Source organism: Canis lupus, chromosome 24 (genome assembly GCF_048164855.1).
Source record: "Canis lupus baileyi chromosome 24, mCanLup2.hap1, whole genome shotgun sequence".
Lineage (NCBI taxonomy): Eukaryota > Metazoa > Chordata > Mammalia > Carnivora > Canidae > Canis > Canis lupus.
This window is the reverse complement of record NC_132861.1, coordinates 7,547,805-7,574,014: the sequence shown is the minus strand read 5'-3', so window position 1 is coordinate 7,574,014 and position 26,210 is coordinate 7,547,805. Positions and strand designations below refer to the sequence as shown.

Below are 26,210 nucleotides of genomic sequence, written 5' to 3'. Positions count from 1 at the left end.
CCTAGCAAGACCTTTTGATTCATTAATTACACCAAATTATGGCTGTTCACCTATACTCATTAACTTCCTGCAGAGCAATCATGTAACATATACTTAAGATTATGCTTACAAATAAAACCTATTGGGTACTCAATGTTTATATAATTCAATCTTTATTACAAAATAATAATCATAATCATAACCAAAAAAATCATTGAAAACAGGGTAAGTTATTTCACATTCACCAAATAATTTGACATCCTTAAGGCATAAGATTACCATGGCTGTGAACTACAAAAACACTGAGTCTCTGAGAGAGCTAAATGTATCACATTCCATCAATAACTATGAATGTGGCTACCTGGTGCTTCTGGTCTGGCAAGGTTCAGTGCCGGGGTGAGATTCAAAATCCAAATCTGTCCTCATAAATGCAATGAAATGACTTGTTCACCAAAGTGGGGGTACCTCATGAAACTTTGAAAATAAAAATCAAATTAATGTCACTGTACTCTAGGTCACCTGCCCACTCTGTGCCTCTGACAATCTGAGTTTCAGACAGCACACATAATAATCACACCAAGCAATGAGTATTATCAATATCCTTTTTAAATAGATGAATTATTGAACAGTAGTACATCTGAAACTGATGATGTACCATATGTTGGCTAATTGAAATTAAATTTAAAAAATAAAATAAAATAGGGGTTTAAAGATTTTATTTATTGGAGAGAGAGATCATGAGAGGGAGGGGGAGAGTCAGAGAGAGGGAGAAACAGACTCCCCATTGAGCAGGGCCCCATCAGTCATCGTGGGCTCCTGAGCCAAAGCAGATGCTCAATGGACTGAGCCGCCCACGTGCCCCTAAATAGTGGGTGTTTTTTTTTTTTTTAATATTTCATTTACTTGAACTAGTTGAAGATCTTTGTTTTCAATTACTCAACTAAATATCTCAATTTCCCACCCCATATTTGATCAGTAAAAACACTTAACAACATATCGTCACAATCATTATTCTCTCTGGGGAATTTGCTGAACTTGATTGTCTATGAAGGTGATTGTTTAACAGCTTTCATAATCATTCTTCCCCATGCACATATCTCACTACAAAGGTGACCAAAACACCATGATCTGGAGAATTTTCACCTCATCTGTACCTGCAGTCCTTTTCTTCACAACGGCAAATTAGTTGTCAGTCCTTTGCCCAGCTTTGTTATTAATGATACTACCTTGAAAAAACGCAGCTCAAGGACAAAGAACAACTCAAAAAATGCACTATGACCAACAACACTTGAATCTTTTCTCTTTTAAAAGAAGCATGTAATATAGGAAATGAGCTTTAATTTAGCCTTTATGTTTGCCTGTCTTGGGAGAAGTTCAACAAAGAGCTGAAAATGAAGTATGCTCAGATTTTAAAGGTAATGATGAAATGAGAGGGAGGATGTCCTTCAACACTATAGAAGCAGCTTCAGCCATGATAAAATATTTCAAAGAAATGCACAGGGAATGCACTGTAATAGCGGTGAGCACTCCATGTTTTGTTCAGCCCATCTACAGTGCATCAACGGGCTTTTTCCAAAAGTGTGTGGACACAATACTTTGAGCTGAGATCTGTAGCCTTCTAAAGATGATATCTACAGGTTGTCATGGTAACTCACAGGGCACCATCTTTAAAAACATTAAATTCTGAGTAAAAATACACACAGAGAAATTTCAGCCTTAAAAGCCATTGCCTCAGACAAATTGTCCATTAGCCTACATATCTCTGTCCTTTTTAAAGCTTTGCTTTGATTTTTATTTTCATTCCACGTTCAATGAATACAGAACCCTGAAACAATTGAAAAAAAGCTTGAATTCTTTTATTATAGATTTTCCGTGATAAACTACATTAGCTTTAAACTGAATGAGCACTACCTCTACTACTCATATTTTTTTCCTTTCAATTGGCTTTTTTTTTAAATATGAGCTTTCCTGCTTTTATCAATAGACACAACTTTTGTTCTTTTTCTCTTCATATTGCCCTGTAGCCAGTATTAAAGTGAGGGACTTCTTCCTTACTTTGAAACTGCAAGGTCTGGATGTCAATCCTTTTGTCAATAGTTTGGGGACATAGTGACTTTCCCTCCTCACCCATTGCACTTATTGTTGTGTGTCAATCGCATAGGATTTAGCAAGTTTGCCCTTGAATCTTTCTCTATCTTCTCATTAGCACCTGCTAATCCTCCAGCTGGATTATGATATATTGGCAGACTAGGGAGGGTGCCTTATAGCTCATTATATCTTTAAGTTAGGAGCACTACACACAGGGGCACAGTAAATATTTTATGACTTAGAACCCAACTTTAAGGTAAAGGCACTGATAGGATCTTCTAGATTATCAAATAGACCCCCTAATTTTCATGAAGTAGGAGGGTGAAACAAGGAGAGTAAAGTATTGTAGCCCAAAGTTATGTCTAGCTAAAAATATTATTTTTGAGGTTAGCAAAGGGAATTCCAATCTCCATTCTGCCAGTACAGGAAAAGCAAAAGGAGGCAAAACTAAGATTCTTTATTCACAAAACAAAATTGCTAATAGCCATTCTTGGATCACATACCTAATTAGATTGTTGTTTTGAGGTTCCCATTCAATGACACTCTTTCCCAGAGGGAATGTATTAAGCATTGTCCAAATATGAGGCATGATTACAAGAAGGGGTACAAATAAATAGGGCATATGAGGAAAGACAAATGTAAAAAATAAAAGAAATTAAATGATTGTTGGTAGTATTGAGCATCATCTTATTCTTAATTCACAGGCAATGTCATACCAGAAAAGTGACCATATTTGGAAGATTAATAGTAGGGAAAATTCTAAGATTTTAGATTTAAGGCCTCCAGAAATTGGGGTAAAAAATAAACAACATAAGGCAATGGGCTAACCAGAAATCTAGACTAGAGAGAAAGAGTATTATAGAGCAGGTTCACCTTTTTCTCCAAATTTCTTTATAGTTAAGCTTTGTTGGGAAGCTCTTCTGGGGAGAATCCCATATGTGTATGTGGCAGGAACATCCTCGTGTTCTATTGGCTCATTTGTATCTGGACTAGAAGCAATGAAAGGAAATAATTAAAGGGAGGGAAACACAGATAATAAAGGAAGGACCTAATTAAAAAAAAAAAACATAGAGATTACTGTGATATGAGTTGTGTGTGTGATTTAAATTCCTAATGCATTAATTAAAAGGAAAGTTGACTGATAATAACTTAGTTACATAAGGCCCTTGCAGTTTACAAACTTCACATTTAGCAAAGTAGAGCTTCTATAAATCTCAGAGGGTTGGAAGAACAGATGTTCTCATTCTTGTTTATTGATGAGGCTTAGAGTGGTTAAGTGATTTATATACGGTCATATGCTGAGGAGTTCTGGCACCAAATCCAAGACCTAAATATTTAGAGAAAGACTATTTTGCCCCTCCATTTCTTTTATGGGTCCTGTCCAAGACTGTCACTACCCAAAGACTGCTTCATGAAGAGTGAGCAGAAAGGAAATAAAATAGCTGTTGCATAATCAGTTAATAGGTCTGGAAGAGAAGTTTGGGGGCTTAAAATGAAGTTTTAAATCAACGAAACACTACCCTATGTATCTTTTGCTACAAAAGATCACACGTGATTAGTTAGAGCTTCTACCAAGAAGACTACATTAAAAAAGAAATGACTGGAACATCTATACCAAAGTGTTTCAGGAGCCATTTGACTCCTAATTTTTCAAGTACAATGGTAGCAGTGATCGTTGATCATAACTCAGAGCAAAGTTAAGAATAACAATTACCTTTATAAGCACATTACTAATTATCAGTAATGATTAGGGAATCATAATTTAACAGTTGTACTTAAGCTAATAGTCAATCGTGGAAGTTTGGGGAAAGAATTAATGAATGTTTTTTCAGAGACCACCTAGAAACATGATTTAGCATTTGGATTCTTGACATTGAAATCTGACTAGAAAAGAATGAATGCCAAACTTGGGACCTACTTGAATAAGGCTCAAGAGATTCCCAGAGCTCAGTCACATCCCAGCACTGGCCAACTATTTGTTAACAGTTTGAAGCAAGACTAAATAGTTCTGACACTGTTCAAAGTCGGATGGGAAAATTATAATCTGTAGAATGATAAATAAGTGAAATAGAGAGGCCTCTGGGTGGCTCAGTGATTGAGCATCTGCCTTTGGCTCAGGATGTGATCCTGGAGTCCTGGGATCGAGTCCCACATTGGGCTTCCTTCATGGAGCCTGCTTCTCCCTCTGCCTATGTCTCTGCTTCTCTCTGTGTCTCTCATAAATAAATAAATAAAATCTTTTTAAAAAAGTGAAATAGAAAGAGCTAAGAAAGCTTCTTGGATTTCATAAAAGAGATATCAAAAGGATCTAGGGCTTAGAGATCTTACAGTCAAGTTCCTACTGTATTCTCTGCAGTAGGGTGCACAGGATGCATACATGTGCAGGTGTAAGTTTAGATGCATGTGAGCCTGTGGATAAAACTATGAGATTAATAAATCTGCTGCAAACTGATATTTAGGCTTTCATGGGATTTCTTCTTTCTTCTCTTCCATAAAACTTTACAGTTTGAGAGAATATTGACCTTTCGTTTTACATTATCCTCCAAATTCTACAATGATGGCAATTCTCAGATTGAATGAAAATGGTGAGAAATCAGAGTGCATGTTAAGAATAAAGTCATAGTTTTCATTTACTGAACACATACCATGTTCCAGTACTGTACTAACGCACTTTACCCTGAAGATGTTTAGAACATGTCAACCTCAAATTTGCCATGTTGTCATGCAGATTTTTTTGAGAGAAACCAAGACCCAGTAGACTAAGGAAAAGCTCTTATCTCCCCTTAACTCCTAAAAGAAAGTACAAATGTCCCCAATTGTGGGGGAGATCTATATTTACAAAGAAAACTTCTTTTAGAAACACTACCTGTCCCAGGAAGAGCAACTATCAGAGATAACATCTTTTTTTCGCCTGAGTGACTTTATCTGCATAACAAGACAATCTTTGTTTACCATACATTTCCTCCTCTTATCCTATCCACACATTGCTTCCTCCCTCATCTAAAAGCCCCAAACTCCCAACTCTTTCCTTAGCTCAGGATGATATATAAGTCTCTATCATCTGACTGCCTTTTGAAGTCTCATATCTTTGTGAAACTCCCATGTGTATGTACTTAATTTATGTTTTTTCTTCTGTTTCTCTGTGTCAATTTAATTCTTGGACTAGCCACAGAACCTAGAAGGTTAGAAAGGTTAGAAATATTTCCTCCCCTACAGTCCATATTGTCTCCTATAATCCTCATAACAAACTTAACAGGTGGTAGGATCACTTTCGTATAATTAATGAAGAAATCGAGGCTTCACATAGACAAATTAATTGTAGACTTGGCATTTAAACCAGGTCTTGTCTACTTATAAAGCATGTGTTTTGTTTTAATGTCCAGCCTATATTGCCCCCTAATAGAAAGGAGAGAGACAAACCCAGGTCTTGATGGGTCAAAAGGCTGGAAAATGTTCAAAGAGCACATTGTTAGACTTTCCTCATTCTTTAATCTGGAAATGGCCTGCAGATGAAGGCCAGAAAGAGGGTTTGCCCCAGGGTTTGTCTCTGCCTGTTTTAGTAGAGAGAGGGCTTTTAAATAAGGTCTCTATAAACAACAGGATATTTCAAGTAATGGGCAGAAAGTCTAGGATTCAGCTGGGTTTCCTGGGTGAGGGTGACAGGTTCAAAGTTTGAATCTGAAAAAAGGAGCTCTAAGCAGGTCAAATCAGTTTAATCAGAGGACTGATGTTCTTCAGGTATCCATGATTTCTCCTGGGCTGACCTTGAAGTTTGTAGTCTGTAGAACACTGGGGGCCTGTTTTTGTTTGGTTGGTTTTTGTGGGGTTTGTTTACTTCTTTTACAGTTTCATTCTCCTCTACTCAGGTGAAGAGGTGTTAGGTGCTTCAGGCTTCCATGTTCTTTCTTCTAACTCTATGTTCCCCCTCCTAGAAATCTAACCCAACCCTACCAGCAGTTACTTATATAAATTAATATCTCCCAAAGGGGTATTGCTAGCTTGTATCCCTCCTCAGTAGATCAGACTCATATAACCAACTGCCTACTTCAATTCTCCTCCAACATGTCTCAGAGGAATTTCAATCACATTATGTCCAACACCAATTCTGTGATCTTCATCGTAAGTCCTGATCCTCTACCAGTTGTCCCCTATTTCAATGAAAGGTACCGCCACAAGCACTAGACAGAGGCCAGAAGTCACCCTTGATGCTTCATTTATCCTCATTGCTCTATCTGATCCATCACCAAGACCATTCCTCCTCCCCTCTCTGCACCACCACCCTCTTTTTGAACCTATCACGAACTTCTTAGCTCTTCTCTCAACTTCTCCTATATCTTCTCTCAAAGCCAAGTCAAGTTATATGATAGATACCCCCAGCTTAAAGTCCTTCTTTCACTGGCCATTGTTATCTGGAAAATGTATGACTCTTAATGTGGCCTGAAGGACCTGTGTGATATTCAGCCCCCTCTGCACACACCACCAACACACACACTCACCCTTGTAGCCTCATCTGCCCCGTGGTCTACCCTGCTCTTTCCATTCCCTTCTTCTCAAACATCTTCCCTCTTGGGGATTTTACACATGCTATTTTCTATACCTGGATAGTATTTTTTTTCTTTTTCACCTAGTCAACATCTAATTATTCTTCAGATCTCAGTGAGGTTACCTTCCCTAGCTAGATCAAATCCATTTATTACAGGCTCTCTTAAACTGTGTAGCTATTTTTCAGTTGCAATTAAACATTTGTTTTGGTGTTCTTTGCATCAATATTTGTCTCCCCAACAAGATAACAAGTTTTGTGATAACAGTGTATGTCTTTCTAGCTCACCATTGTATCTCTGATATCTATTTAGTAATGCTTAATTTGTTTAATATCAAACTGAACAATAAACTGAACGAATAAATGAATGAGCTATGCAATGGATTTGCTAAGTTTCTGTAACCGGCTATAATCCTAAAATATTAAAATCTCCTTTTAGAGCAAGTTTTGTTTCAGGTCTTTTTTTGAATCTCACCTTTTCAATGAGACTTACCCATCCATATTATTTAGCACTGCAATCTATTCATATGCCACCCACCAGCACTCCCTAAGCTCCAAGACCAGCTCTATTTTTTTTCTTTTTTCTGTAGCATTTATCATCTTACAACACACTGGATAATTCCGCTTATTTATCATTGTTCTGTGTTTTCTTAGATTCTGTATTTGTCATCCATTCATCACAGGGCCAATCATAGTACATATATTTTCTTTATTTTTTGTATTCTTTTTTTTTTAAGATTTATTTATTTATTTGAAAGGCAGCATGAGCAGTGGGGTGGGAGGTTGTAATGGAGGGGTAGGATCAGAGGCAGAGGGTGAGAGAGACTCTCAAGCAGACTCAGTGCTAAGGGCAGAGCCTGCTGCAGGGCTTGATCTCAGAACCTGGAGATCATGACTTGAGCCAAACCAAGTCACTTAACTGACTGAGCCACCCAGGTCCCCCTTATTTTCTATATTTTTTTATGATCTAGTATTTGTGGCTTCAAGATTGACTGGGAAGTAACTGCTTCTTTCATGTTTAGACAATTCCTAAACATAGCAAATTCCTTGCTTAGGGGCATATCTTTCATATGCAAACTAATTAGTCCAGTGCTCTTACCCTCAGCCATCAGTTTGAACTCACAATATTCTTCAGCCCTAGGTCGACTGAGGGCAAAGTCCCTGGCAACCAAGGAAAGCCCTTGTGCCCCAAAACTGGCTAGAATTATTCAAACTAATTAAACCTTGCCCTGCTTTGACTTTTCCTATGGAAAATACAATAAAGGCCCTGTGCACAGCTGACATTATTGAGCACTACATGTCTAGTCTTTTTTAAACGAGGAAAAGAGGTCCAGACCAGGTAAATCATTTGCCCTGTCACACAGCGAGTAAGCAGTAAGAGGAGGACTCAAGCCAAGGTAGTTGTCTCCATAGACTATGCACTTAGTCACCTACCCACGTTGCCTATATGGGTTGACTGAACTCAGTGGCTGAATTCTTACAGACTTGAATCTACTCTCTTTTCTAATTACATATCATACAAACACATTATGTTTATGACACATGCTTAACTTTTCCTAAGTCACATGTTGTTGGTAGGTGAGTATAATCATCCTTATTATAGATCAGGAAACAGATATAGATAGAGCTATAGTGAAATAGACAGTGGCCAGAGTAGGGTTAAAACTTATGGCCTTGGCATCCTGGTATTTTTATCAGTCCTTTGAGATGTTATACATTCCACTTGATTTCTTAATTTCGTGGAGGTGTTTAGGAGCTGAAGGCAGAATCAGATTTCACTTCGGGATAAAAGCAGTAGCTTCAATGACAAATTACTTTATAGACATTTTAGTACAGGTAACAGCAAGCATGTCTGAGGATACTCATCTCTTTCCATTAGCATGCAGAAATACAATCAGCTGCCTAAATTATTTTCTAATAAACCAGGTCTTCATTATGTCCCAATGGCCCAAAGTATGTTCACCTTGTCAGACTGAGATTTTTAAAATCAGTTCAGTCTTGAGCCACTTTAGCTAACATGGATTCCTCCCTCCTTATTCATTTGCAGTCCTACTTTCTGGTGCTCTCTTTTTTTCAATATATTTGAAAAAGATTTTATTCCTTTTAATCCCTTCAGCCTTTTCTTTGCACAGTCAGCAATTTTGCAGACCTTATCTTTCTCCTCTTGGCTCCAACAGTCTGTTGTTTGCACTTCCACAGTTTGTTGGCAGCATGTTTTTTGACAAAGCCATCTTGAAATCTAATTGAACGTTTCTTGTTTTAAAATTTCTTTCTCTCAGGAACCCTGGATGGCTGGATCACTAGCACTGTCCTTTTCATTAACCTCCTATCTGTATTCCTACTGTAGCAAAAAATAGTTAAACATTCAAAATGTGCAAATCAATACGGGTTGAATTACAATATTTTGAGAATACAGTTGACCCTTGAACAACACATGGTTGAACTACATGGACCCACATACACAAGTTTTTTTTTTTTAATAATACTATAAATGGTAAGTGTATTTTCTCTTATACATTTCTTAGTAGCATTTTCTCTGGCTTACTTTATTATAAGATATAAGATCATAGTATGTAATACATATAACATATAAAATATGTGTTAATCAATGTTGTTTTTGTTGTTGTTATTGGGAACATTTGGTCAACAGTAGGCTATTAGCAGTTAAGTTTTTGGAGAATCAAGTGTTATATGTGGATTTTTGACTCTATGGGGAGTCTGCATCCCTAACCCCCTTGTTAGTTGAGGGTCAACTATATAGTAACACGTGGAGAAAAATGTGCCACTAAAAGGCAATTCCCTTAGACTAGAGTCCACAGAAAGCATTATCACAACTTTCTAACAACCTTCCTGGGGTGCACATATTTTACTTTTGGTTCCAACAAATTTTCCAAGTATACAGGAATAAAAATATATCAAAAAGTTAAAATGAGAAAATATTTGGTATGTTGATATATCACCCTGATTCAAACAAAGCAGGAAAGAAGTAATTTTCTATTCAAATTCCAAATTGAGTGTAACTTTAAACAATTAATATTTCCAAAATCAATGGTAATTGATAGTTAAGATTATATTATTTCTCACATATGCATCAGAGTTCTACCTATTATTCTTTAACTAATTATGATGTACCTCAGATTGTAGGTGTCTTTTCAAAATAACCAAATGCAAGTCCCTGTAATTCAATGCCATACTTTTATTCAGCTCAAATACATCTTATTATCTCCCAGAAAAATCTGACTGCATTGTAAATAAAAAATGAAGGACTAAAATTTGGATAAATCAGACTCCATTATTTTCATTTTGGTGTTTACTATTTACTTCATGTCAATAGTAATTATTTGGTACCATTTTGAATATCAGTGTACTTGTTGCTGTAAATCTAGAATAAGAGTGCATAAAAATGATCCTGGAAAATCAGAATTTCTCTTTTATTTAATGTATTTATTTAATAAACCTACTACATGGAAAATACTACACTTCATCCAGTGGAGGTTATAAACATTGCTCAGCCATTGCCAGAGGAATCTTTTAGAGTTAAATCAGGTCTGGTCTCTTTATAGAGGGAAATCAAAGATGAAAAAACTGAGCCTTGTAGAAATTGACCTTCGACTTAGCATTAAAGCTAGAAATGCAATGCTGAAATGACTCTCTCACACCCAGATGTTCTTCTCGTGCTGCATGTCTTCGCTCCCTTCTCGCCTTGCACTTCTATGCTCCGAGCCCTCATTCTGTTACAGCCACACCAGGCTTCCCCAGTCTTCCTCAAAAATGTTGGCCAGGCTCCTGCCTCAGGACCTTGATAATCTTTGTCTTTGTTTAGAATGCTCTGTCCCCACATGTTCCACATGGCTCAACTATGCTCAATCTCCCTCTCTGCCGAATATCGGGAAGACCTTCCCTGAATATCCAATATAAAAGAGCATCCCTCACTCCAGCACTCACCCCTGTCTGCCTTTCCCTACCTTATCTTCCCAGCTAGCACTTACCAGCACTCCAGAGTATGTATTTGCATATAACTTAAAGGCAAGCTCAGCATGAACTTGGCTGCCAGATTTGCCATGGGATCCTCAGAACCTTGGATGGCCAGGTATATAATAGGCACTCAGGAAATGGTTCCTGAATTGGTGAATGACGTTATCCTCTCTGACCTCCCAAGTCAGATAGATTATGAAGGCAAATATGTATAAGTAAAGCAAGCATTGGACCACGTGCTGTGGAGTGACAGAGACGGGTGCTGAGCTTGGGCTCAGTATGAAACCAGACAACCTTCATGTTAGAAGCTGAAATGCTGAAAGGTATTCCAATTGTCAGTGGTGCAGTTCATATTGTATTCCTGCCCCAAAATGGGGTCAGGAGAGGAGGCCAGATGTGCAAGGCATTTAAACATTCCTCCCTCATGGACAGATGGGTGGTAAGGATGCTTTCAGTAATACTCACTGCTGTCTAAAACAGCCATCATTTCAGCATGCTACACATTTGTGCTGTGAAGTCCAGAACGGCCTGAATGGATTTATGCCAATCAGAAGACATCTGTTTTTAAGATATTATAACGGAAGCAGACTTTTCTAGGCATGCTGCTGTGACAAACCTTCAAAACAGGATTTATAGACCCCTAAAAAGTATATGTGTGGGAAGGACTAGGATTCAGATATGTCTCTGATGCTTGGGCTCCTAAGGTTAAAAGGACAGACAGCAATGCCCCTGGCCCACTCGATCTATGTGTGAGATTCGAAAAAGGCATCCCTTCCTCCTGGGGACTGCAGCCTTGTGCCCAGGAAATGGATCCCTTGTTCAATCACCTTCACACAGGGGCAATGTTTCGAGGTGACCCTAGACAGAGCATGATGTCTCAGAACAAAATAATTTTACTTCTGGTACTCAAGATTTCCCTCCCCAGAGCCACCAGGGGCTTCTGGGGCTCCAGCTCTCTGTGTTCCCTCGCCATAAATAAAGGATTCTAAAAGTACAAGGTCCTTTTATCCTCAGGTCCTCTCACATTACTGGGAAGGCTTAGAGGTGGATGTCTAGTCAAAGTACCCAGTGCATAGGATCTTCACTGCCACTTCATGCTGTTCTCATCTGTCTCCAAGGCTCTTTCTTTGCCTAGCTATCAAGAAGTTTCTGTGCAAATCAAGGCCACAGAGCATCCAGGCTAAAAGCATACAGACTCAGGCTTAGATTTGACTCCCATGTCCCTAAGAGAAAGCTCTTAATTTCTATAAATCTCAGATTCTTTATCATTAACATGGGAGTTTATTAAGAGTAACAATCTCAGATGATTGTTTAACCTTGAAACTATAAAATGCACTTGTAAAGTGGCTGGCAGATAATACTAGTTATCATTGCTAGCTATTGTTATTAATATTAGTATATTTGACCAAAATTCACACCCAGTTGAAATCATGAAACAAATCTAAGATCTTTGCTCTGAAAATTGGCAATTCCTCACCAGTGTAATAAAAACTTTTATTCCAAATGTCACCACATAAGGCTTATAATTGACCTTGTACGTAATGTAACTTTTGGCATACATTTAAGTTTGCTGTATGTTTTTTCTAATATTAATGTAGATATATCAACTTGCTTTAGATTTACTATTTGCTTAGTATTATCTTTTTCTACTTTTCTTCCATTGTTTACGAGCCCTTTTGTTATATCTCTTTAAATAACATATTCTAGATTTTTGAAATCCAATCTAAAAATCTATTTTCTAATTATACATTTAAGCCATCTGCACCTATTTTATTTAAAAGCTGTAATTGGGAAGATGGCAGAAGAGTAGGGTCCCCAAGTCACCTGTCCCCACCAACTTACCTACATAACTTTCAAATCATCCTGAAAACCTATGAATTCAGCCTGGGATTTAAAGCGAGAACAGCTGGAATGCTACAGAAAGAAGAGTTTGTGTTCCTAACAAGGTAGAATGACAGAAAAATGAAAGAAAGGAAAGAAAGAAAGAAAGAAAAAAGAAAAGAAAGAAAGAAAGAAAGAAAGAAAGAAAGAAAGAAAGAAGAAGAAGAAGAAGAAGAAAGAAAGAAAGAAAGAAAGAAAGAAAGAAAGAAAGAAAGAAAGAAAGAAAGAAAGAAAGAAAGAAAGAAAGAAGAAAGAAAGAATCCAGTGGGGGAGCGCCCCCGCGAGGAGCCAGGCTAAGGCGGGGGTGAAAGCCCCTGGGACAGGAGAGCCCAGCCCGGGAGAAGCAGGAGCTTTAAAAATCTGCACCAGATTCTTCCCGGAGGGAAAGGTGCTCAGCAGTGAACTCGGGCAGAACCGAAGGACGGGCAGTGGGGCCCCCAGGTTCTGGGGTCACTAACAGAGGAAGTGCGCCCCGGGGGGGGAGCACCGCACACCGCAGGCTGATCTCAGGAAAGGGCTGGAGCATGGCCCAGCAGGGCCTCGGCAGCAGCTCAGGTGGTGGCTCCCGCGGAGGGGGCTGCGCGGCCCAGGAGCGTGATTCCAGCGGCAGGCCCCGGAACCCAGGGCGCCAAGGGACACAGCCCAGGATCCTGCGCTCCCTCGGGACAGGCGGAGATGGAAGGGCACAGGACAGCAAGGATGCTCCTGCCACCCGGAGCCCCGAGCTATGCAGGTCAGCGTCCCCCGCCCCCAGGAGCCTCAGGCCCCTGCGGACTGGGAGCTGCAGTAATTACTGCGGGAGCTGACTCCAGGGCTGGAGAGCTGGTGGCTGCCAGTGGCGTTCCTCCTGGTGTCACCCTGTGTCTGGGACCGAGCAGGGCTGCCAGGGAACAGAGGTCTCACAGGATAAACAGCTCCCACTGAGCCGTGCACCTGGCAGGGGGAAGGGCAGCTCCCCCAGGTGCACACCTGAGTCTCAGAACAGCAGGCCCCTCCCCCAGAAGACCAGTTGGAAGGATATGGGAAGAGCAAGTTCTTGACCGAGCAGCCCTGGAAAGCTCCAGGGGAAGTCGGGAAGTCCAAGGATTTACAGTATATAGAACTAGAGGATACACCTCCTCCTGTTTTGTTTTGTTTTGTTTTTTCTTTTGGTTTCTTTGTTTTTTCTTTTTTTTTTTCTTCCTTTTTCCAGTACAACTCGTTTTTAGCCACTCTGCACTGAGCAAAATGATTAGAAAGAAGAACTCACTACAAAAGAAAGAATCAGAAACAGTACCCTCTCCCACAGAATTACAGAATTTGGATTACAATTCAATGTCAGAAAGCCAATTCAGAAGCACAATTATTAAGCTACTGGTGGCTCTGGAAAAAAACATAAAGGATTCAAGAGACTTCATGACTGCAAAATTTAGATCTAATCAGGCTGAAAATAAAAATCAATTAAATGAGATGCGATCCAAACTGGAGGTCCTAACAATGAAGGTTAATGAGGTAGAAGAACAAGTGAGTGACACAGAAGACAAGTTGATGGCAAGGAAGGAAACTGAGGAAAAAAGAGAAAAACAATTAAAAGACAATGAGGAAAGGTTAAGGGAAATAAATGACGGACTCAGAAGGAAAAATCTATGTTTAATTGGGGTTTCAGAGGGCGCCAAGAGGGACAAAGGACCAGAAAGTGTATATGAACAAATCATAGCTGAGAACTTCCCTAACTTGAGGAGGGAAAAAGGCATACAGATCCAGGAGATAGAGAGGTCCCCCCCCCCTAAAATCAATAAAAACCGTTCAACACCTCCACATTTAATAATGAAATTTGCAAATTCCAAAGATAAAGAGAAAATCCTTAAAGCACCAAGAGACAAGAGATCCCTAACTTATATGGGGAGAAATATTAGATTAACAGCAGACCTTTCCACAGAGACCTGGCAGGCCAGAAAGGTATATTCGGGGTCCTAAATGAGAAGAACATGCAGCCAAGAATACTTTATCCAGCAAAGCGGGCATTCAGGATAGAAGGAGAGATAAAGAGCTTCCAAGATAGGCAGAAACTGAAAGAATATGTGACCACCAAACCAACTCTGCAAGAAATGTTAAGGGGGACTCTGTAAAAGAAAAAGTCCAAAGAAACAATCCACAAAAACAGGGACTGAATAGGTATTATGATGACACTAAATTCATATCTTTCAATAGTAACTCTGAACATGAATGGGCTTAATGATCCCATCAAAAGGCACAGGGTTTCAGACTGCATAAAAAAGCAAGACCCATCTATTTGCTCTCTATAAGAGACTCATTTTAGACCTAAGGACACCTACAGCCTGAAAATAAAAGGTTGGAGAACCATTTACCATTCAAATGGTCCTCAAGAGAAAGCAGGGGTAGCCATCCTCATATCAGATAAATTAAAGTTTATCCCAAAGACTGTAGTAAGAGATGAAGAGGGACACCATATCATACTTAAAGGATCTATCCAACAAGAGGACTTAACAATCATGAATATTTATGCCCCTAATGTGGGACCTGCCAAGTATATCAATCAATTAATATCCAAAGTTAAGACATACTTAGATAATAATAATACACTTATACTGGGAGACTTCAACACGGTGCTTTCTGCAAATGACAGATATCCTAAGCACAATATCTCCAAAGAAACAAGAGCTTTAAATAACACACTGGATGAGATGGATTTCACAGATACTTACAGAACTTTACATCCAAACGCAACTGAATACACATTCTTCAAGTGCACATGGAACTTTCTCCAGAATAGACCACATACTGGGTCACAAATCAGATCTCAACCAATACCAAAAGATTGGGATTGTCCCCTGCATATTCAGACCATAATGCTTTGAAACTTGAACTCAATCACAAGAAGAAATTTGGAAAAAATTCAAACACATGGAGATTAAAGAGCCTCCTACTAAAAGATGAAAGGGTCAACCTGGAAATTAGAGAAGACTTAAAAAGATTCATGGAAACTAATGGGAATGAAGATACAACCATTCAAAATCTTTGGGATACAGCAAAAGCAGTCCTGAGAGAGAAATACATCGCAAGACAAGCATCCATCAAAAAACTGGAAAAAAAACAAATACACAACTAATCTTGCACCTAAAGGAAATGGAGAAAGAACAGCAAATAAAACCTACACCCAGCAGAAGAAGAGAGTTAATAAAGATTTGAGCAGAACTCAGTGAAATAGAGACCAGAAGAATTTAGAACAGATCAACAAAACCAGGAGTTGGTTCTTTGAAAGAATTAATAGGATAGATAAACCATTAGCCAGCCTTATTAAAAACAAGAGAAAAGACTCTAATGGAATCATGAATAAAAAAGGAGAGATCACAAACAATACAAGGAAATACAAATGATTTTAAAAACATATTATGAGCAGCTCTATGCCAATAAATAAGGCAATCTGGAAGAAATGGACGCATTTCTGGAAAACCACAAAATGCCAAAACTGGAACAGGAAGAAATAGAAAACCTGAACAGGCCAATAACCAGGGAAGAAATTGAAGCAGTCATCAACAACCTCCCAAGACACAAAAGTCCAGGGCCAGATGGCTTCCCAGGGGAATTCTATCAAACGTTTAAAGAAGAAACAATACATATTCTACTAAAGCTGTTCTGAAATATAGAAAGGGATGGAATACTTCCAAACTCATTGTATCATGCCAGCATCACCTTAATTCCAAAACCAGACAAAGACCCCACCAAAAAGGAGAATTAGAGACCAATATCCCTGATGAACATGGATGCAAAAATTCTCAACAAGATACTAGCCAATAGGATCCAACAATACATTAAGAAGATTATTCACCATGACCAAGTGGGATTTATCCCTGGGATACAAGGTTGGTTCAACACTCCTAAAGTAATCAATGTGCTAAAACATATTAACAAGAGAAAAACACAAGAACCATATAATCCTCTCAATAGATGCAAAGAAAGCATTTGACAAAATACAGCATCCATTCCTGATCAAAACTCTTCAATGTAGGGATAGAGGGAACATTCCTCAGCATCTTAAAAGCCATCTACAAAAAGCCCACAGCAAATATCATTCTCAATGGGGAAACACTGAGAGCCTTTCCCCTAAGATCAGAAACACGACAGGGATGTCCACTCTCACCAGCGCTATTCAACATAGTACTAGAAGTCCTAGCCTCAGCAATCAGTCAACAAAAAGAAATAAAAGGCATTCAAATTGGCAAAGAAGTCAAACTCTCGGGATCCCTGGGTGGCGCAGCGGTTTGGCGCCTGCCTTTGGCCCAGGGCGCGATCCTGGAGACCAGGGATCGAATCCCACGTCGGGCTCCCGGTGCATGGAGCCTGCTTTTCCCTCTGCCTATGTCTCTCCCTCTCTCTCTCTCTCTCTGTGTGTGACTATCATAAATAAATAAATATTAAAAAAAAAAGAAGTCAAACTCTCCTTCTTTGCAGATTAGATGATACTGTACATAGAAAACCCAAAAGACTCCACCCCAAGATTGCTAGAACTCATACAGCAATTTGGTAGTGTGGCAGGATACAAAATCAATGCCCAGAAATCAGTGGCATTTCTATACACTAACAATGACACCAAAGAAAGAGAAATTAAGGAGTCAATCCCACTTACAATTTCACCCAAAAGCATAAGATACCTAGGAATAAACCTAACCAAAGAGGTAAAGGATCCATATGCTAAAAACTACAGAACAGTTCTGAAAGAAACTGAGGAAGACATAAAGATGGAAAAATCTTCCATGCTCATGGATTGGAAGAATTAATATTGTAAAAATGTCAATGCTACCCAGGACAATTTATACGTTCAATGCAATCCCTATCAAAATACCATGGACTTTTTTCAGAGAGTGGGAACAAATCATCTTAAGATTTGTGTGGAATCAGAAAAGACCCCGAATAGCCAGGGGAATTTTAAAAAAGAAAACCATATCTGGGGGCATCACAATGCCAGATTTCAGGTTGTACTACAAAGCTGTGATCATCAAGACAGTGTGGTACTGGCACAAAAACAGACACATAGATTAATGGAACAGAAGAGAGAACCCAGAAATGGGCCCTCTACTCTATGGTCAACTGATATTCAACAAAGCAGGAAAGACTATCCACTGGAAAAAGGACAGTCTCCAATAAATGGTGCTGGAAGATTGGACATCCACATGCAGAAGAATGAAACTAGACCACTCTCTTACACCAGACACAAAGATAAACTCAAAATGGCAGAAAGATCTAAATGTGAGACAAGAATCCATCAAAATCCTACAGGAGAACACAGGCAACACCCTTTTGAACTTGGCCACAGCAACTTTTTGCAAGTTACATCTATGAAGGCAAGGGAGACAAAAGCAAAAATGAATTATTGGGACTTAATCAAGATAAAAAGCTTCTGCACAGCAAAATAAACAGTCAACAAAACTACAAGACAACCTACAGAGTGGGAGAAGATATTTACAAATGACATATCAGATAAAGGGCTGGTATCCAAGATCTATAAAGAACTTAATAAACTCAACAGCAAAGAAACAAACAATCCAATCATGAAATGGGCAGAAGACATGAACAGACATTTCACCAAAGAAGACATACACATGGCCCAGAAACACATGAGAAAATGCTCCGCATCACTTGCCGTCAGGGAAATACAAATCAAAACCACAAGGAGATACCACCTCACACCAGTGAGAATGGTGACAATTAACAAGACAGGAAACAACCAATGTTGGAGAGGATGTGGGGAAAGGGGGACACTCTTGCACTTTTGGTGGGAATGTGAACTGGTGCAGCCACTCTGGAAAACTGTGTGGAGGTTCCTCAAAGAGTTAAAAATAGAACTGCTCTATGACCCAGCAATTGCACTGCTGGGGATTTACCCCAAGGATACAGATGCAGTGAAACACGGGGACACCTGCACCCCGATGTTTCTAGCAGCAATGTCCACAATAGCCAAACTGTGGAAGGAACCTCAGTGTCCATCGAAAGATGAATGGATAAAGCAGCTGTGGTCTCTGTATACAATGGAATATTACTGAGCCATTAGAAACGACAAATACCCACCATTTGCTTCAGCGTGGATGGAACTGGAGGGTATTATGCTGAGTGAAGTAAGTCAATCAGAGAAGGACAAACATTACATGGTCTCATTCATTTGGGGAATATAACGAATAGTGAAAGGGATTATAGGGAAAGGAAAGAAAATGAGTGGGAAATATCAGTGAGGGTAACAGAACATTAGAGACTCCTAACTCTGGGAAATGAGCAAGAGGTAGTGGAAGGGAGGTGGGCGGGGGGATGGGGTGACTGGGTAATGGGCACTGAGATGGGCCCTTGATGGGATGACCACTGGGTGTTATTCTATATGTTGGCAAATTGAACTCCAATTAAAAAAATTTTAAAAATAAATAAAAGCTGTAATTGGGATTAGTTTCCACCACCTTATTTAGTGCTTTCAATTTACCATATTTTTTGTTTTCTTACCTTTTCTGCCTTCTATCAATTATGTTTTCTTTAATCCTTTTTTACTTTCTCATGGCTTAGAAATTATATAATCTATTTATGAAAGATTACCTTTAAACTTTTAGTTTGCATACTTGGCCTAACAAAATATAAATTGGATCATTCTCTTCCTCCAGAACATACCTTTTCCTCTGTCTTACACACTATTTTATTGGTATCTTAACACCTTGCTTCTTTTTTCTCTCAGATTAATAACTATAGATAATAATTTGTACTGCCAATGCTTACACCAATTTATTTACTCATTGTTGGTTCTTATCTAGAAGTCCTTTCTCTGGATTCAATTGTTTTCTTCATGAAGTCCATTCTTTAGTAGTTCATTTCTGATCCTCTTGACATTACAGCCTAATTCTTTGTTGCCAATACCAGCATCATCACCCAAAGTAGCTACTCCTTCAACTCATGAACTTATGGTCTGGTTTCCCAATCCATCTCTGATCTTGGCAACTGGAGAATTTCATTTCTGTCTTGCAATCTCAGCCATGCTTTTAAAATAATGTTTTTATACTACTTTCTGCATTTCGAGGTATTAATAATTGAGGTCTAGTTTGATGTGATCAGAAGTCATTGCTCATATATTGTGTAATAGCTGGTAGGCCACAGCTGTCAGAGATGTAAAGATGGAAATAAAATAGTTTGGCCCCCAAGGAGCTTATTATCTATCAGAGATAGTGATAAATCAGATATGTGCACTAAAGTTTTCTAGATCCTACACATGCTGTAATTAAGAGATCCCATACTAGATTGAGCTTCTTAATAAATATGTTGTCTTAATTATCTTCCAATCCCAGTATCCAGGAAAGTATTAGCAGATAGAAGGTGCCCAATCAGCATTTGTTGCCTTAATATATGAATGAATTATACAAATCCACCAATCTTTACACCGTTGCTTATTCCCACTTTATGAAATAAAATACAATTTATGAAAAGATGTTTATCACTTTCTAATGACAAATGAAATTTTTATAAAGGTTTTATTTGAAAGCTGTTTAATTTTTTTTTGTACTACTAATAATTGAGTCCTCACTCTGTATCAGGCATTAGACTCTGAACTTTCCAAGTATTAGCTTATTTGAACCTGAAAATAACCCTATAAGGTAGAGTTTTGTGGCAAAGCCTGGTTTGCACATTTGAAGCTATATTGTAAACTAATTTAAATTAGTCTGACTATAGCTTTTTCTCTTCAGTACTATGTATGTACACACTTATCAGACTACAATTTAAGCAGTAATTTCCAACTAGTAATTATCCTTGTTTTTACTACTATGGTCTATGTTTGTAGAATTTAGCCCATTTACAATTTGATTACTGTCTTACTGATTGATTAATTGCCACTGGACTAGAAGACTTACCTCATTTCCAATGACTATACACAAGACTGATTTTACTGCCACTATGTTGCTCTTAAAGTGCACAGCTAAATCTCACTTAGATCTGTGACCTATCTCTCATCCATAGCTTCTTTTTCCAATTACCTTGTAGCTAGGAATGGCACAGGCACCTACTGCAATTAGCAATCCCAAGCACTAACAAAAAAAAAAAAAAAAATCAAACCCTTAATAATAATCTAGAATTCTAGAATTTAGCCAGGAACCAAATTTTAGTATGTTGCTTGGTAGAATCTGTTTTCAAGAATTGGGCCTGTATTAGCCAATACATTTTCATGTCACCTTCATTATTCTCCATGGGTTCTGAAAATAATTATTAATAGTTGTTGTGGAATTCTGTCTGAAGTTAATTTCAGTACCCAAATAAATCATTTTTCAATCATCAAAAATGTTGAAATTGTTCCAAGAGGCTAGACGTCACTTTATTCTCATGACCTTAAATGTCCTTTACTGATAATTGTTCTGTGTTTCTCAGCTTGAATTTTGTCTCTTTGGCAGAGAAAATGGAAACAAAATAAGAGTTGAAGTTGCACAAAGGCATGATCTATGGTTGCCATCCTCATAGTAATAGTATTTTATGTTCACTCAGCAAATATTTATCCAGCACCCAATATGTTCCAAGCAATATTCCAGGAGCCACAGATAGAATTGTAGACAAAATGGACACAAATTCCAGATTTCATGGTACTTACACTGTGATGGTATGTAACATGAATGATCTTTTGCTACTCTGAACTCTCTGGGACCCCAGCAAACCTTTCCAGTCCATTCCCACCTGCTCCTGCCACCTCTATCACTACCACCAGCAGACACACAGACACAGACACACATGATCCTAAGACTCATCAGACTGCAGACTGTCAATGGTTTTGGATCCAATCATGCATTTTCCTGCCTCTATGCCTTTACTGTGGGCATCACTTCTACTAGAAGGGCCTTCAACTTCAGTACTACCACTAATGCAAACCTGTTCATTATCTTTACCTCCAGGCCATCTTTATTCATCCTAATGATGAAGGATACTTGGAAGAAAGACTGGCAAGGACAAGGGGCTGCCCAACCCTAAGAGAAAACCACCCTTAAAAGGATTTTATACCACCCTGGAAGGAACCATCCACCCTTCCCCAAGTGATAGGTAGATGCTAAAAATCTGATTGGATGACAGGTGCATGGAGAGTTAATCAGACTAAAACAGCCCATAAAACCCCCTAGACTTAGAAACTCTAGTGGCAACCCTCTCAGATCCCTTCCCTCTTTGGGAGCTTTGTACTTCTTCATTCTTCAAAGTGGTGTGACCAAGAACTCCAGGCAATAAAGGAAAAGAAATCCTGTAACACTAATATAGGTCTTCCTTCATGCTATCTCATTATACTTTGGATGATAGTGATAGCATCTTTCATAATCAGCCTGGCATTGTGGTGACTTGTGTATGGAGATATACCCCTACTCGACTGTGAGAAACAGTCAAAACCTGTGGTTAACAAACTCTTTTCCCTTTTCCATCTTCAAATACCACATGAACCCTAAACAGCACTACACACAGAATATGTTGTCAATAATACTTGGTAATTTGTACAATTATGTCATCTTCTCTGTTGTATAACTTAATTTTTATTTATTTTTCAGTTATTTATTTATTTATTCAAAAGATGTAGTTAGTACCTACTAGATGCCAATCATTCTCTCAAGAAACTGGGGATACATGAGTGAGAAAACCAGACAATAGTATTTTTAATCTCATTTTGGAATTATTTAAGTTAGAGTCCATGAAAAATCACCTGTCAGTAAGGACTAACAAGGGACTGGGGCATATCATTAAAGTGGCAGGGTTTCTTATGGAGATTGTTAAGTGTAGTGGACTTTCTGTCTTGAGGTATCTGAATGAACTCTTCCCTGGAGGCAGGGGGATGGAGGGTTTCATTTCATAATGTTCCCCCCTTCAGGTCTTTGGTTTTGTGAATTAATATGCATAAAGGCAAACAACCCAGTGAGTCTATTCTCCCCTCAGCCTTAGTTATTCATTCGAACAATGATGCCAGTGAAAGGTTTCTATAACAATCATTACTTGTGGGAATTATAGTAGGTTTAAGACTTCCATTGGCCCTTTAGATCTCATCTAAAGTAATCTATTTTTCTCGGAGCTGAAAGAGTTTAACAACCTGGAAAGGTCAATTCTCTAAAAAGGATCTCAACAATATCTGGATTGCCAGCATTTTGTGAGAAGGGAAGATACAAGACGATTTTATAAGGAAAAAAAAAATCCTTGAATAGCAGAAAATTCAGATTATCCTTTTAGACCCCCCAGAATAGTTCCCTGAGAATGTCAGAAGGCTTGGCCAAACTGTAAATGTACAAAACAGACCATAGGAAAGCCTGAGATCATAAAATGGTCACTCCTAAAAAAACCCTGCTGGGAAAGTGGTGGTTGGGTTTTCGGTAGCCCCTGCTAAGTAGAATCTTTAATGCTTTTAAAACCTTTGGTGCTAAGATATCATAAAGATGAAGAGAGGCTGAATCACCAAATAAAGGACTCGACATTTAAGTTCTTCTTTATGCATCAACAACCAAGTTCATATGCCCTCTGCTGTCTTGTCCTCCCTCTTTCCCTCCCTCTCCACTTATTTGCCTCCTCCAACCCCAGGCAGGGGTGCCTAGGACTGGGTCTCCAGAGAGCCCTTTCTTAGGCTGACTTGACCATCTGTAATAATTACAGTCCTAGAGTTTCACCATTCATACTTCTGTACCCTCTCTAGAGCCCTAGTGTTATTTTTCCAACTGCATGACTTCAAATGGCCTTTATTTCACCGTTGCCAAAGTCAGAGGAATTAGCTGCTTTTGACCAATGCTTTTTGCCAGGCAGACACCTAACTGAAAGGTTGAACAGAATGATCTTTCTGTTTATACCACAGAATTTCCACAACAAAGCTGTTTAATTTTTTTTTTTTGTACTACTAATAATTGAGTCTCCTGAATCCTGAAAGTCAGTCCTGACTGGGAAAAGAAATACAAATATGAGTTAATAAAACTGTGTTTATCTGAGCTGCTGAAGAGTAAGTGCACAATTGAAGAAACTCTAGCATTCCCCAGATTCCAGAAAGACCAGTTCTTCCCCAGCTGCTTAAGGATCTACCCTGCTCCATCTCAGACATGCATTTGGGATGTGGAAACACCTTTTCGCCTCTACATCAAGCACAGACTGTCATTCTCCCAGAAGATTGAGCAGCTAGAAGGTCAAAGCCATCCCAGAACAAAATATTCCACTCAAGTTTCTATCTTTATCTGGGCCATTGGGCAGTCAGCCCAGCCGTGAAAGAAATGTAGCTGCCCTGGGATGAGGCAAGGAATTCCATCAAAAAGGATTATAGGAGAAATGAACTATGGGGGAGATATTGTGTTTAGGGCCCCTGGCTGAAGGAAGAACAAGATCTGCAATGAGAAGAGGGGCCACTCCCAGAAGCCCTCAGGCTTTCATTTATTTTAATAGGATTTCAGTGGAGCCGGGCCTTAGTCTTGGGTTGGTTTGTCACTTATGATAACCCATTCTTCACCATATATTCAAATATTTCCCTTAGATTCATTGACATTTGGGGAACATGATTTTATACTCCTTTCACTTAACACTTATTCAAGGCTTATAGTGCAACAGGCACTATCTACTCTGGACTTTAAGTTTTTCCTTGAAACCAGACAGGCAGGGACCTATCTCTCAAGGAGCTTTGCATTTTTGTTGGGGAACATTGAAAAGAAGCAAAGAAACAAAGATATTAATAAGGTGATCTCATATTTTTCATGGATAAAGAAAATAACATAGAGCTAGGTGATAGAGTGGAATAAATGTGACAATTTTTTTGTTTGTACTTGTTTTTATTGTTTTGTTTTTTTCTTTAGAGATGAGAGATAAGGACAGGTTCTGCTAAGATGACTTTGAACTTGGATGTCAACAATAGGAGCAGCCATCAAAGACATCCTGGGTAAAAGACTGTAATGGAGGATGCAAGAAGTAGAATATCTAAAAATGGAGCTAGAACTTGGAATTTAAATACAAAGAAAAAATAGACTTATGAAAATGGACAGAAAACCTTAACATTTCATAAAAATGGCCACTCTAAAAAGGTAGAATATGTAAGAAATTAAATATTTCAAATCTAAAATTTTACAGATATAAAGTCCATGATTTTCATATATATTATGAAATAATAATAATAATATAATATTATTATTATTACATCTCATATGCACATATATCTCAAAACCCATTTTGCCAAAATTTATGTGTTTTTAAAAATAAAATTAATTATATTTCATAGCTCACTTCTGTTTTCATATTAAAAATATCATAACAACAAAGAGACACTAGTCACCAAATTTAAAAACCTGAGATGATCTTGCCTATACCAGGATACTGGCTTTAAGAGTAAACCTCCAGATGTCAGTGGATCTTTACAGAGGCAAATGCAACCTTAATCCTGAAGGAGTTCAAATTTTGTCAGGATGTTTGCATTCTCATAAAAAGATATCAGGGCAGCCCAGGTGGCTCAGCAGTTTAGTGCCACCTTCAGCCCAGGGCTTGATCCTGGAGACCCGAGATCAAGTCCCACATCAGGCTCCCTGCATAGAGCCTGCTTCTCCTTCTGCCTGTGTCTCTGCCTCTCTCTCTGTGTGTGTCTCTCATGAATAAATAAATAAAATCTTAAAAAACAAATAAAAATAAAAAGATATCATTAAAGGGGAGCCTCGGTAGCTCAGTCAGTTAAGGGTACAATTCCTAATCTCAGCTCAGGTTGTGAGTTCAAGCTCCTCATTGGGCTCCATCCTGGGCGTGGAACCATCATTAAAAAAAAAAAAAAAAAAGCAAGACATGATGGCTATAAGTGATGTAAGTGAGACATAAATGAAGTTTACTGAAAGCATCAGGATATGGTGATTCATTCCAAAAGAATTTGACAAAGGCATAAAAAAGGTATTTAATGGGGTACTATTCAAAGCCCATGGAGAATGATCTCATTGAAAACTGCAAATCTATTGCTCTGGTAAAACACGAGGAGAAATGACCACAATTGTTTCTAAAGGAACTTTGGATGCTCTGATTCTTTTTTTTTTTTTTTTTTAAGATTTTATTTATTCATGAGAGACATAGAGAGAGAGGCAGAGACACAGGCAGAGGGAAAAGCAGACTTCTCACAAGTACCCTGATGTGGGTCTCAATCCCAGGACAGGGATCATGTCCTGAGCCAAAGGCAGACGCTCAACCACTGAGCCACTCAGGTGTCCCTGGATGCTCTGATTCTAAAAATATATCTATTAAATTTTTTTCTATTTGACATTTAAAGATGGATTTTAAAATCTTATTTGTAAAATAAGCACAAATAACAAAGTTGATTTTTATTGTACATATTCTTTCATTTATTCAATGTATATTTATTGAGAGTCTTCTTGGTATTTGGTAATATAAAAGAAGGAAAGAAGGATATACCTTTTCTTTAATTTGCTTCTGGTGTATCTGGGAAGACAGAGCAAATGTTGTAAATGCAGAACTTGTAAAACAAAACACTGTGAGTCAGTGACAAAATGAATGATATACATCAATGTTCACTCCAAGTTTTCACATGAGACTAAGTGTGAAGTTTAATCAATGGCAGCTTATCCAGTTAATTTGACACCAATTTGGGATGCCTGGATGGCTCAGTGGTTGAGCGTCTGCCTTTGGCTCAGGTCGTGATCCTGAGGTCCTGGGATTGAGTCCACATCGGGATCCCTGCATGGAGCCTGCTTCTCCCTATGCCTCTGTCTCTGCCTCTCTCTCTCTATGTCTCTCATGAATAAATAAATAAAAT

At 38.5% G+C, this 26,210-nt stretch overlaps 1 long non-coding RNA gene across 1 annotated transcript in view; it reads right to left on the bottom strand.

Annotated features, from left to right (window-relative positions):
• Positions 1-208: 208 nt before the first annotated feature.
• Positions 209-26,210, bottom strand: part of LOC140616401 (uncharacterized) — an 85,601-nt gene continuing 59,599 nt past the window's right edge. Inside the window, exons 3-4 of the long non-coding RNA XR_012016895.1 lie at positions 2,941-3,056; positions 209-453 (exon numbers count right to left, since the gene is read on the bottom strand). This is a non-coding gene — a long non-coding RNA (uncharacterized lncRNA). The remainder of the gene's footprint in view (positions 454-2,940; positions 3,057-26,210) is intronic.